A 14212-nucleotide genomic window follows, 5' to 3' on the forward strand; every position below is an offset into this window, starting at 1 on the left:
TTACAAAAAGTAACATGCAAACAGGATGCAAAACTAAAATGATCATAACTCGTTGAATATTTACGCCATCGACGTAATTCCAACTGATTCTGAACGCTAAGAAGCGTAGCTTTCCAATGCTACTTTGCGATCCATTATGGTAATGGTAATAAAAAACAGCTGCGAGCTTGTCTGTGGGGGAGGGGTGAAAGTGAGCAGAGCAGAAGCAGCAGCAGCAGAGAGCAGCTGCAGAGACCAGGGACTTTGACTGGCTTTTCACTGCCTTTCACCTGCCTTTTGAGTGGTGTTTTCTTTGGAAATAATGTGTTGGGGTTGTAAATAATAGTATTAGTATAGTTTCTGAGAGTTCTGCCACTTGCTGGCCCACCTAAACCCCCCACTAAAGGCCACTTTCCTGTCCCCACAAACACAAAGGACAGTGGGAAAAGGACAGACAAAGTCATTCTGGGGAGGAAACAGTGTACTAGCTGCCTGTATGGATGTGTGAGAATAATGGGTTCTGTCTTCAGCTGGATAGGAACTGCTTCAGGGAGATAAACAAATCTCTAAATGGCCTGGACATGGACACATATAAAAGCCTATAACATTGACACTGAATGCTCTATGCAAACAAAACAGTTTGAGAAGATGTAAAATAGGTACATTTTATTTCTGTAATCTCAAAAGCATAAAGTCCAAGTTCAGCTCCGCCGCCTCAGGCGAACAAGAGAACTACAATTCCTTAAAGTGAAAGTTCACTGGCTCCAGCATGCACCATTGTCTAACATCCATTCACACATTAATCATTATCCAGTAATAAAAACAGTGACCTTAATATGCATACAATTACAAATCCTTCATAATAATATCCCTTATCAATTATATCTCGTGCATTGTAATGTACACATAAACATTTCTTTATTTTACACTGTGCAAGTCTAAATTTGACCAACTAAGCTTAAAAAAACAATACAGTTCCCAACTCCTACACCCTCCCCATCAGTCCTGTTGCTCCAAAATCGAGATTCAAATGTTCAGCTTAAGAGTCATTTTATCAAGTTTGGTCCTTAAGACTGATAAGGTTATTATTGTAGATGATTTTAATATTCATGTGGATGTCTGCAATGATGGCCTTAGTGCTGTATTTATTTCATTGTTGGATTCGATTTGCTTTTGTCAGAGAGTACAGGAACCGACTCACTGCTTTGCCCACACCCTCGACCTTGTTCTTGCGTATGGCGTTGACGTGGTCCATTTAGTAGTGTTTGCACAGAGCCCTCTTTTATCAGACCATCGCCTTATAACTTTTGAGTTTATACTACCGGAGTGTACGGTGTTGGGTAAATGTTTCTACACCAGATGTCTAACTGAATTTGTCGATGGTGCTACTGGCTCACTGAGTGACCCTGGACTCGATAGTCCCTCTAAAAAAAAAAGAGGATAATTAGACAAAGGAGGCTCACTCAGACCCGCATATTGAAGCAAGCATCGCGGAAGCTTGAGAGCATATGGCGTTCCAACGGTCTGGAGGAGTCCCAGTTGGTTTGGTGGGATAGTCTGAGAACATACAGTGCATCCGGAAAGTATTCACAGCGCTTAACTTTTACCACATTTTGTTATGTTACAGCCTTATTATTTTACCTCAACATTCTACACACAACACCCCATAGTGACAAAGTGAAGTTTTGGGGAAAGTTTTGCAAATCTATTAAAAATAAGGAATGAAAATATAACATGTACATAAGTATTCACAGCCTTTGCCATGACACTTAAATTGAGCTCAGGTGCATCTTGTTTCCACTGTTCATCCTTGAGATGTTTCTACAACTTGATTGGAGTCCACTTGGATTTGACATGATTTAGAACAGGCACACATCTGTCTATATCAGGTCCCACAGTTGACAGTGCATGTCAGAGCACAAACCAAGCCATGAAGTCCAAGGAATTGTCTGTAGACCTTCGAGACAGAATTGTATCGAGGCACAGATCTGGCGAAGGGTTCAGAAAAATGTCTGCAGCATTGAAGGTCCCAATGAGCACAGTGGCCTCCATCATTCGTACATGGAAGAAGTTTGGAACCACCAGGACTCTTCCTAGAGTTGGCCGACCAGCCAAACTGAGCGATCGGGGGAGAAGAGCCTTCGTCAGGGAGGTGACCAAGAACCCGATGGTCCCTCTGACAGAGCTCCAGCGTTGCTGGACACCTGAAGGACTCTCAGACCATGAGAAACAAAATTCTCTGGTCTCATGAAAGAAAGATTGAACTATTTGGCCTGTGTTAGAAGGGGTGTGGTGTTGAGGACCCAAATGCAGACGCAGCAGTTCAAGTTCCAAGGGCGGACTTTATTGCGACAAAACAAATAGACAAACTAATACCAACGGTAATGTCCAGCGAACACAGGAGATCCACCTCCCCTGCTCCAGAGTCGGGAGGGCAACTCAACCGCTCTTGTGAAGGCTGCTCTTGAAGCACGCCGGACGGATTTCGCTCCAGAGTCGGGAGGGCAACTCAACCGCTCTTGTAGTCAATGCTCTTGAAGCACGGCAGACTGATTCCGCTCCAGAGTCGGGAGGGCAACTCAACCGCTCTTGTGATCCACTCTCACCTGAAGAAGCAGACTGGAACTGGAACAACCCGACAAATGAGCCAGGTACGCAGTGGTCCCTAAATCACCTGCCGGTGATCAAGGCAATGCACAACAGCTGGGATGAAGGAGAGGGGCCTGACAGTGGGCGGAAACCGGGGGTGGAGACTTACGAGCAGACAGGGAATCCAACAGCCTGAATGCCAAGGGTCATGTCTGGAGGAAACCAGTCACTGCCAAGATAACAAAGGAGTGTCTTCGGGACAACTCTGTGAATGTCTTTGAGTGGCCCAACCAGAGCCCTGACTGTAACGGTTAGAAGGACTAGGACCCAGAAGCACGACTCACGAGACAGAGGTAGCAAACTCAGAATCCTTTACTTCACACAACAACACTGGAGAGCTTGCTTCTAAAACACAAGACAATCTGGCAGGGGACAAGTGCAAGTGAGGGGACCTAAGTAGTGAAGACTAATAGAGAAACGTGTGGCGCTGAACCGTGACACTGACTTGGACCCGATTGAATATCTCTGGAGAGATCTGAAAATGGCTGTGCACCGACGCTCCCCATCCAACCTGATGGAATTTGAGAGGTTCTGCAAAGAAGAATGGGAGAAACTGCCCATAAATCAAGAAGACTTGAGGCTGTAATTGCTGCCAAAGGTGCTTCAACAAAGTATTGAGCAAAGGCTGTGAATACTTGTGAATTTTTGTTCATTATTTTTAATAGAATTGCAAAAATTTCCCCAAAACTCTTTTCACTTTGTCATTATGGGGTGTTGTGTGTAAAAAAATGAATTTAATCCATTTTGGAATAAGGCTGTAACATTACAAAATGTCGTAAAAGTGAAGCGCTGTCCGGATGCACTGTATAAGGAGGCCCTCCGTAATGCCAGAGGAGCCTATTACTCATCCTTGTTAGTACACGAGCTGCAGCATTCTGGATCAACTGGAGAGGCCCAAGAGACTTACCAGAGCAGCCTGATAATAAGGAGTTACAGTAGTCTAGTCTTGAAGTAACAAATGCGTGAATCAACTTTTCTGCATCGCTCTGAGACAGAATATGCCTTTTTTTATGTTCCGCAGGTGAAAAAAGGCAGTCCATGAGATCGGTTTCATGAGGGATCCAAAAGGACAGGTCCTGATCAAAAATAACTCTGAGATTCCTTACGGTGGTGATGGATGCCAGAGCAATGCCATTCAGATGAACCATATCATCAGATAATAGATTTCTTAAAATAACTTCAGTCTTGTCCAAGTTCAACATCAGGAAGTTGCAGGTTATCCAGGTTTTTATGTCTTTAACACACGCTTGAAGTTTAGCGACCTGATGGATTTCCTCTGGCTTGATCGACAAGTGATCAAAAATTGTGGAAGGTGGTGTGGGGAATAATGTCTAGAGTCCAAAATGAGTTATACTAATAATTATTTAATAGAAGATGATGACAGAAGCAGTTTATGCAATCCGATCGGGGCCCCTCGATCCTTGACGAACTCCAGACCGCAGGTCTTGTCCGGTCACGTGGGGATTTAAAAGGGCTGCTTCTCCTGCGTGTGTTAGTTATCCTCTCATTCACGGAGTTTAAGGCAACTCATTGGTTAGTTCTACGACATGCAATTGGCTTAAAGTCCCACAGGGGCGGAGTCTCTCTTTAGCGTAGGTTTTGAAGATGGCTCCATAACATTCATGTTTTCCGGTAGCTGAAGTCCTCACTCCGCCCTCCTGTGTCTACTAACAAAATATTTTACCTAGAAGGAATTGTTATTCAGATATATATGTTACAGTACAATGAGAATTGTATTTCTAGTCGCAGTCCATTTCCCACAGACCCTCTTCACCACCTTTGCTGGTTCAAATGCAAATCGAAAATCCATCCAGATACACATCAAGGCCTACAGCCGCCTCCATGGCCACCCCACCTGAGGATGGACTGGCAGTAGCCGAGGGCACCACCGATCCTGTATAATAGCCAGAATCTTATCATTGAAGAACTTCATGAAGTCATTATTACTGACGTCTATAGAAATACATAGATCCACAGAGCTATGACTCTCAGCCAGCCCGGCCACAGTGCTAAAGAGAAACCTAGGGTTGCTCTTGTTTTTCTCTATTAGTGATTAGGAGGAGAGATCACATTACTCCTGTGTTGGCTGATCTCCACTGGCTTCCTGTTAGATCAAGTTTAACCCTAGAACACTAACGTCGGGTGATTTTCACCCGAGCAATTGTGTTTACGTTATTTTCATTGTGTTGCTTTTGTCTGAGTTCCGTGGGGCCTTCTGTAGCTTCAGGCTTCTCACAGACGTTATTGAAGGTGGGCGTGTCTCTCTGCTCCGATCGCTGTTTTTTTCGGCTGAGACGTGTTTGGGTGATTTTCACCCGACGTTAGTGATGAGGGAAAAATATTTTCGGGTGGATTTCACCCGACGTTAGTGTTAGTGTAACTTATTATTTTCCCGCCGTCCCCATTTCATGCAGAGCTATCGTCCTGTCAAAGGCTTGGTGACTCCCTTCTCAACAAGTGAGTAAAAGATCGCTTTGTTTACGTTGGCAATCGTTAGTTGCGCCAATTTCCTCCTTGATACCAGAGCTTATCAGTCTAAGTTATCAGTCATAGGGTACATCCCAAGTCTCTAAATTGTCGTTTCCTCGCTCCTCGATTGAACCGGAAGTGGTCCTGCGCCGCCATCTTGACGGCTGTCCCAAAGCTCTTATTCTGTTCGGAGGAGCGAGGATCGAGGAGTGAGGAGGGAAATCGGAGGAGTCATGACCGAGGAGCCCCGAGAGCAAGCTTCCAGAAAGTGTTTTAACGCTGGACACGCCTCCTCACTGTTCATCTGTTATGTGATTGGACGCTGCAGCTGAGCGGACTGATCGCTGGAGTTTCATAGCAGTGTCATACCAGAGTGAACACGATCACAGATTAAACTCAAGCTATATATTATATCTGTTTTCTTATTCACCATCTGGTTAAAATATGTTCATTGTAGGTCTGAACAACAAAAGGACCACAAACAACTGTCTTCAACAATTTGATCTGTTGTTTCCCTCAATAATTTTTATTATGTATGTAATTAAAATCAGAGAGAGCTGGAGAGAGGAAACGCTTCTTTACAACACGTAATGAAGAGAAACTATATTTATATTGTGGGTTATTTTATAATGATGTCACAATTAGAATTTCAAAACATGCCGACGTAAATAATAAATAAATAAGACGCATTCCGCCGGTAGAAATGGATCCTGCGCGTATAAGCAGGACACATCACAGCATAAAAATACTCAATGCAGTTTATTAAACCGTAACAGACGACAGAGAAAACATCTCCACTCTGACACTCATGATAACTGTCTTTATTAATATAAATTGTAGTTTAACACCATTAAATCAACTGAAAACATACGATAATTGTTATCAATATTTTAAGTGCATTTTTATTGGAATGTTCGCTAAAAACTCTCTAGACAAAACTCTGTCAGCTGTTAAAGCGACTGACAGCTGATCAGCTGTGATCAGCTGTCAGTCTGCCGCAGTCATCAGAAACCAACATCGCTTCACCTGACGCTTCAGAGGAAAGGACTACACTGTCACTGTACACTTCCTGCTCTCCCTGACACATGTCCTGCTGTCTTCTACACACGTCCTGCTGTCTTCTACCAGAGCTGCCAACTTTTCAAAAAACCTTGTGTGAGTGAGATTTTGTCGGGGGGTGACCAAAATTTTGCCGCATACGCAGCCACACATGTTGGTGGCTCAAATATCAGGAAATTGGAATTAATTTGGCGTTGTACCCATGTTGTACCCTGCATTCTGGTGGTTTGTGGGGCCCAAAGTCGTTGATAAGGGCGGTCTACTGGAGATGGACAACATTGGTTACATTCTGTGAAGCAAAGACATAGCTGATGGTCCATCCCCAGGACATTTTGGTTTAAGTAGATGTTATTTCATGCATTCTAGTGGATTTTTGGGTGGTATGCTAAAGATGTAGCCTGGTACCAGCCGAACTTAGCCCCGCCCACAACATTTGAGGTCTAGAAGTTCGGTCTGGCACTGCTCCATTGGGGAGAAATTATCCAAAATCAAAAATTGTTCGGACCAATCAAATTGTCAGGGCGGGCTTTATACGATGATGGACAGATGACAGTAACGTAATCAACCACGTCACCAAAGAGCGCTTGGGTTGAATTAGTTTTTCCATTTTGAGACTGAAAATATTCATGATATATATACTATATACCTATTTAAAAAGGCTTATAGTCTTGCAAACGTATAGAGGTACTATATATGTACTACCAGTATTGCTGATACAGAGAAAATGAAGTATGAATTGAAAAGGAATCCTCCTCGCCAGGATATTCCTCGAGTGTTCAAGAATTGACAGAACAGGTTATATTACAGTTAAGGTTATTTATTTAGCAATTACACACATACATGAAATGCATATCTATTACAAGGCCTTGGACTCAGCTCCCCTGATGGTCTGCTCTGCATACAGTCTGCACACAGTCAGCACACCCCCAGAATGAGAGTGGGCACCGTTCTCTAAGAACAATGGATATTTATCCCATTTCTGTGAGACTCCCCCTTATCTGACTTTCATATTTGTCTCAGTCTTAGTAGCGAAAAAGGGAGCTGAGTCCGTCTGTAATTCAGACATCTAAAGGTCACAAGGGTGAGCCACACTGAGCACAAAGGCGGAACCTCCCACACACGACAGGAGCCAGACAACCGTCCCTGTGCCAGACCGATAACGGCCAAAAGCAAGCTTTATGTGTTAATATGCGGTAGCAAGGGCATATAAGGCCACAGCGGCCTCTTTCTAATCTGTTTAGCCAAGGTCAAGAGTGACTGAGAACTCGACCAGTTGTGGCTTCCCAGCTTTGCTCAGCTTCGAGACACATTCTTTAGTACAAGCGAGACACATTCTTTAGTATAAGTGGGACATGAAACTTTAGTCAAAGTAAGGCAGTACAACATATAAATCATTAAATTCTCTTCAGAATGCATTTTCATGCTAATTCAATGACAAACTAAGGCTCTGTGAGCAGCTGTCTCTTCTCATCAAATTGAAGGCTGTTGGGATTACCTGCACCCCTCTCCCTGGGATTCGTTTTTTAGGCAATTTCATTAGCTGTACGAAACGCCTGTCATCTGAGCTGTATGAGGTGACAGGCTTGAGCCACGTAAGAAAATAGAGGTTGAGCCTGAACTTCAACGTAGCTTCTGGTTGGGTAATATAGCCTGTCAGTCAGGACATGAAGCTCCTCTTGGTTCAAGTGGGGATCCAATACAAAGCTTAGATTTCGGCGGTCATTTTGGTCTTTTTTTCTCAAAAACAAAACGTTATTCTTTCATATCTTCCATCTGACATGAAGTGATGCAACACCAGTTGGTGGATATTTATGGACGTAATCACGTGTTTTGGACCAAAAAAATTATGGGATTTTTTTTATTGGACCTTTACGACGTAACAACGCAGTTGTTGTTGGAATGTAATGGATTTATGGATCAATATGAGGCGTCATCGGTGAGTTGCCTGGATTTTGCTATTGTTTGTTTGTTTGTTTGTTGTTGTCTGACAAAAGTGTTGTTTGTAGCTGCTGTGGTGATCTGATCTTGAAACTGATTGCACAGCTGGAATCACAAGAATCGTAGGTTTCCAGAAACATATGGCACTCATACCGAACTCGTACCGAACTATAAATAGGGGGTACAGTGTACACTAGAATGTCCAGGAAAGGACGCCCACGGGACAGCAGAACGTTAAGAGTAACAGCATATGTTAAGAGAAGAGCTGGGCACAGAACAGGTGGATGCTATCAGAAGGATCTAGAACACCTTCATCCTCAAGGCTGTGAAGAACTTCGTAGTGCACGTCTGTAACAGCCATCCAAACATCCCGCCACGGACGCTCTATTCTGGGGGGGAAGCATCAAATTACCCTTATGTATAGTATATTTAATATTTCACAAATTATGTCTCTGTGGAAGGCAACCTATGGCATTAATTATACTGATATGTAAAAAAAATACCTTTGATTGTGCACACTCTTTCCTGACAGGAAACTTGCCCTTCCGCAGCCTCTAATGGTGAACATGCATCGTGCTATGCCAACATTTTCCACTCCTTGGTCACCTCTTACTCTAAAGAGAATGTATTACACACATATACATAGACGTCAGACAAATTAGAAGTATAGGATTTGTTTAAATTCTTAACAACCTAGTGTAATCGGTCATAGTTACTTCATGTCTTAGTTGTTTATAAATCTCTTTGGTCAGCTCACTGCTCAACCCGTTCAAACAAGAATACTGGAACTGTTTTCCAGTATAACATTAGTTCACACCTAACAAATAAAAAGTATGAACATCTTTAACTGACAGCTAATTCACAAATGACTGGGGAATGAGTATGACTGAGACACACCTATTTGCTAGTCTTACCTTAATGGAAAGCCATACTTTTGCACTCCCTCCAAGAAGAAATCAAGTGCAGTGGATGCTTTATTATTGGTCGCCGCACCCATGTACATGATCTGGAACAGAATTTTTTTCAGACCCGTAAATGTTTGTAAATACTAGCTTGTTCACTCAGACATTTTTGCTATGTGGCATCAGATGGATACTGACAAAAATATAGATCCTTTAATAAAGGACCTACTGCAAGTTTAGCAGGTCATTCTCAACACATCTCACTTATGGTTATTGGTGAAAAATAAATAACCTTTCGTGAGAAGCCGTCAATCCCTCCAAAAATAATAAGGCCATATCTTTTGGAAAAAAGAAACACAAAATCAGTTTAATTTAGTATGTGTACCTTTTTTGTGGATGCAAAACAAGGTACTGTATCTAAATAGCATGTATATATAACATCTATGGCCTACCTGATGAGTTTATGATTTGTGTCGATATGTACTAAGTGCAGAGGACCCGGAACAGAATATGTCCTACTTGCAACACATCCCATCCTTGTCATTCTTAAGAGTACACCAACAGAGTCTACACGATGCATGGATGAAAACACTCTCTTCCACTGGACACGGTGGCCCATGGCCAGCAGGAGTCCTTTCATAATTCGGTATCCTACATGTGGAGTCCTGGCTTTCACTGACCTCACCAAATTGTCTAGTTGTTCATCAGTTAAGTTACTGTACAACTGCATTATGTAAAGGCCATTATCGTGCATGCGCCTTTTCACTGTACTCTCAGAAATACCCAGAAGTTTTGCAATGCGTGACACTGGCAGGAACATTTTCATCAGGCTCTGTAGTTGTTCAAGAGACACAACGTATTTTGGCCGTCCCATTTCTCCTTGCATCACTGGCACCTGACTAGGGGTCAGATCAGAGTTGTCTATATTGACAAGTGTTGACAACTGCATCAAAGCATTTACAACATCCTCTGGCATCTCAACCTGACCCGGTAATGACCTAAACAGAACCATCTCCTGGTTGACTACAAACTGCAAGTAGTCCACATCTAGGGGCAGTCTTTGCATGGCCTGGGACACTTTAGTCAGTAGTCTCTGAAGAAAGTCCCTTTTCAGTTGCTCCTAGAATAAACAGACACACATCGAGGCCACCGTCAAATTATAGTCGACATTCTGGCATTCTATTTTAAGCTATGAGATATCACTGTTAAAGCCTAACAGTACATGTATTTGCAGGTCAAGACAAACAGCCTGGTGGTCCATAAATGACATTTCTAACTTCACATATCGAGGCTCTGGAAATTGCATTTCATTTAGCTGACGCTTTTCATCCAAAGCGACATACATTTTTGCTCTATACACCACAGACACAGCAACAGGGAGCAATAAGGGGTTAAGTGTCTCGCTCAAGGACACAACGACGAGGACTAGCAGAGCCGGGGCACGAACCACCAACCCTCTGATTGAAAGATGGGCATGCTAACCATTTATCCACAGTCACCCCCAATGGAAATATTCTTCCAAAAGCCCGAAAAAAACACACTGCAGTGACAAAGCCTGTACACTTTGTGGATGTCATTAAAATAAATGTGTCACGGATTCCCCGTCGTATTAAGTGTTTTCATCCTGTCTGTCAGTTTTAACCACTCTCCTGTCATTCCAGATCCTGCCACTCATGCCTGATTACCCCTCATCACAGTCACCTGGCCCTCATGCCCATCTCGCCTGCAGCCCGTTCCCTCACGCCCATCTCGCCTGCAGCCCGTTCCCTCACGCCCATCTCGCCTGCAGCCCGTTCCCTCACGCCCATCTCGCCTGCAGCCCGTTCCCTCACGCCCATCTCGCCTGCTGCCCGTTCCCTCATTAGCTCACTATTAGGTCCCCTCACTTGCACGTGTCCTCTGCCAGATTGTCTTGTCCATTGTGCCAAACTCTCCAGCATATCTTTGTACTTTTTGCCGACCTGTTCTGACCCCGTTTATGCCCGTCTTGCCGACCTTGGCTTTTGCCAGCCCCTTATCGGATTTGTTTGCCTGTTTGTTTGATCTCCTGGTTTTGACCCCTGCCTGAATACACGACTACAGAACTTTGCCTGCCACCTGCCTCCGAGTTGTGCTTGTGAACTCGATTGTCCACTGTGCCTCACAAAATGAACACCATGTTTCCTGTAAGTCGGTATCTATCAAACTGGGGCATATTACAGGTGGGGTGCAAGAGGAAATGCTGGTTTTACCGTTCGTAAGTTACACGTGCGTGACTCATCGATTCTTTTTTGGGGGTAGGGGAGGGCGCAGTTGGGCGACGCGGTTTAAATAGCACTTCACAAAGAGAAGAAAAGAGGTTTTGAGTAGAATATTCTAAAAAACAAAGCTTTATTTCAAGAAAACACAGTGCTCAACACTGTCCAATAACAACTATCAACTGTAACTTTGGGCATGAGAAGTTCAAAGCGGAATGGTTTAAGAAACATAGGGTTGGGTTTCAGAGGTTTACAGAATAAAAGAGGTGCCCACACCCTCACATGAAAGAGGTTTAGAGCAGAATAGAGTCAGAAAGAGAGACATCACATTTTACATTGGGTGTTTGACAGAGTAGGCCCCACTACTTGTAAATACATTTAAACTGGGGGCCCTGCAGTAAGGTGACACTGATGAGGTGGTCTTTGAAGGCAAAGCGTTCCCTGGTGTGCCAAGTATGGTGTCACAAACCTACAGATAAATATATAGAGAGAGACAGACAGATAAGTTGTGGGGAAATATCTACTACAAACAGCCTTCATACTACAGACAAAAGCCAACAATCAGAGTTGACAAAAAACTATGTTTTGTGTGTCTTGATGGCTCATCAACAGACAAAAGGCCAGGAGCCACCTTGATGCGCTAGCCTGGAGCTATCACTATCTCTCTCTCACTCACACACACGCACACACGGTTAAATTGGTATTTTAGATAAAGTTATAGTCCGATATGATATCCACCCAAATCTAACAATGTCCAACATGTGTTCTGCTGTGGGAAAGATAACACCTTAAACTCTAACACAGGCATCTGCTGATTTTGACGCTCAACTCTGCAGCAATCCTGCCAAGCTCATCTTCCTTCATAGCCCGGCGCTTCCTCGGCTGATCAGAGCCACTGCTTTGCTCCACACTTACCATCCAGCTAACCAGCTCCGGTTAGTATATCGGCTTGAGGAGAAGCCCGAGCACCCATTTATAGTTCCTGGAAATACCAACTGGAGGAAGCAGGTAGGGAGAAGTGAAGATATGTGTTGCTATGTTTATTGAAATAAAACTATGGATTGATAATTTACTTTATTTATAGGAATAAAGAGGATAATATAAATTAGGTTAGTGCATATCTGAAGAGATACGCACTAACCTAATTTATATTATGCCTCTAGACATTTGCACTGTTTATTGTTATGCAATAACAGACAATTTTTGTGTGAGTGAACGTTTCTTGGCTATAAAAAACATAATGGGGCGAGTGGCGTGGCAGTTTGGCCTCGCTGTGGTGAGAAAGCGCTGAGAGGAGGTGGCGGCTGTTTATCAGAACGAAGGAGAAATCATTTTTGAAAGACTTTGTAACGTGAATACTTGTTTTATTTTCAGGTTGTTGGGCTAAAACCATACGTAAAAGTGTAATAACACTCTCCGGTCACGCTCCCACCCGGTCGCCATTTATACTTCTTTGTATTATGTTTCGGCAAATTACATTTCATTGTCAATAAAATGCTTCATTTTTAAAGGAGGGTTTTTCTCTTTTTTTTATGATCTTGTGGCATTAAGCACAAAGGTTTTATGTTATTACTTTAATTTAAACGGGTCATATGAAATACCTAATTGATTATGCAGAGGGGTAAGACAAGACCTGGTCCATGAACATCCTGACTATGAAAAATGTATTCTTTACCACTGTGAACAACACAACGCATTTATCTGGTTCAGCCAAACTGTATTTGAGTAGACTGATGACAATATGAATTATTCAATAGTCTCAACAGTATTTTCAAAGTGTTTCAAACATAATTTACTGCTTTTGAAATAGTTCAGTTCTTTTGGGATGCTGCCTCTCTTCAGTAAGTGTCACTGGTCTGACAGTGTGTAGCAGTGGCGGGCCTGCTAAGCCTAAAGTCACAAAGTTATCGCTGTCCAGCTGTTAAACAGCTGATCCAGTGAATGCGCAGGTAGAAAATCCACGGCCCACCACTAGTGTGTAGTCACGAAGACATGGGGACAACTCCTACACTAATCAATATGCCATTAACAATCTGGTTACGTTAACTCTGTATCATACATGGATGTGTAAAGATGAATTATCTCTTCACATTAAATGCTTTCTTCTTCACTGAGCTCTGTCGATCATTTCTCACAAATGTACCTGTAAAGACAAATGGAAAGCAGTAAGAAGTATTTATGGTTCACTGAGTATATGCATTACCTAAACCTAAACGCTGAGCTAATATGAGATATATAAATTGCATTATTTACTAAAGCCAAAGCATCAGAGAAAGCTCTAATATTTGATGCAGATGTTGTCCATTTGTCTCTAAGTCATATAACGTTCTTGATGGAACGTGTGCTGTGCTGGTCCCGCCAAGGAGTACCAGTTACTGCCTCCAAACAGCTCTCCCCCTCATCCTCTTTCACGTGGAAGACGACACAAAACGGAAATATATATATATATATATATATATATATATATATATATATATATATATATATATATATACACATGATCTACTTGTTCTTCAGTAACCCAAAATATCTTGTTGAGTGATTACTTGCATGAGGTACGAAGGTGTAGTGCACCTCCAGCACTTGCAGAAGATAGCCCGGAAACCCTAAAAGCCCTAGAAATGAAGGCCTCTTGGAGGGGCAGAGGATGCCTCCGTCTGAGATGAAGTGCCCTGGAGGAGTGTAGAGTGAACGCCGGTAGAGCGGGCTGTGGCAGAGAACTCTTGAGTTGAGCACTGACCCAGGCCAGCCCACGCAAGTGTCGATGCACTCCATTGACACGATATAATACATCACATCATAGGAGATCTTTAAATCAGTCCATATATTCCCTGAATGTGGGCATACTGGAGCCCCCAGAGACAACCCTCATACAGGCAACACCACCGCATTTCACTTAGATAACACCAACACGACTTGTCCGTCTGCAGACAGATGGCTGTCCACACAGATAAGAAGAACGAAGATGCAACTCAGTTC

At 43.0% G+C, this 14212-nt stretch overlaps 1 pseudogene across 1 annotated transcript in view; it reads right to left on the minus strand.

Moving 5' to 3' along the window:
- LOC306742049 (putative nuclease HARBI1) overlaps positions 1–14008 on the minus strand; it is a 45934-nt pseudogene extending 31926 nt beyond the window's left edge. The window contains exon 1 of the transcript in view: positions 13780–14008. The product of the transcript in view is annotated as a putative nuclease HARBI1 (transcript). The remainder of the gene's footprint in view (positions 1–13779) is intronic.
- Between the last annotated feature and the right edge of the window lie 204 nt (positions 14009–14212).

This window comes from Taurulus bubalis (genome assembly GCF_910589615.1).
Source record: "Taurulus bubalis genome assembly, chromosome: 10".
In the NCBI taxonomy this organism is placed as follows: Eukaryota; Metazoa; Chordata; class Actinopteri; order Perciformes; family Cottidae; genus Taurulus; species Taurulus bubalis.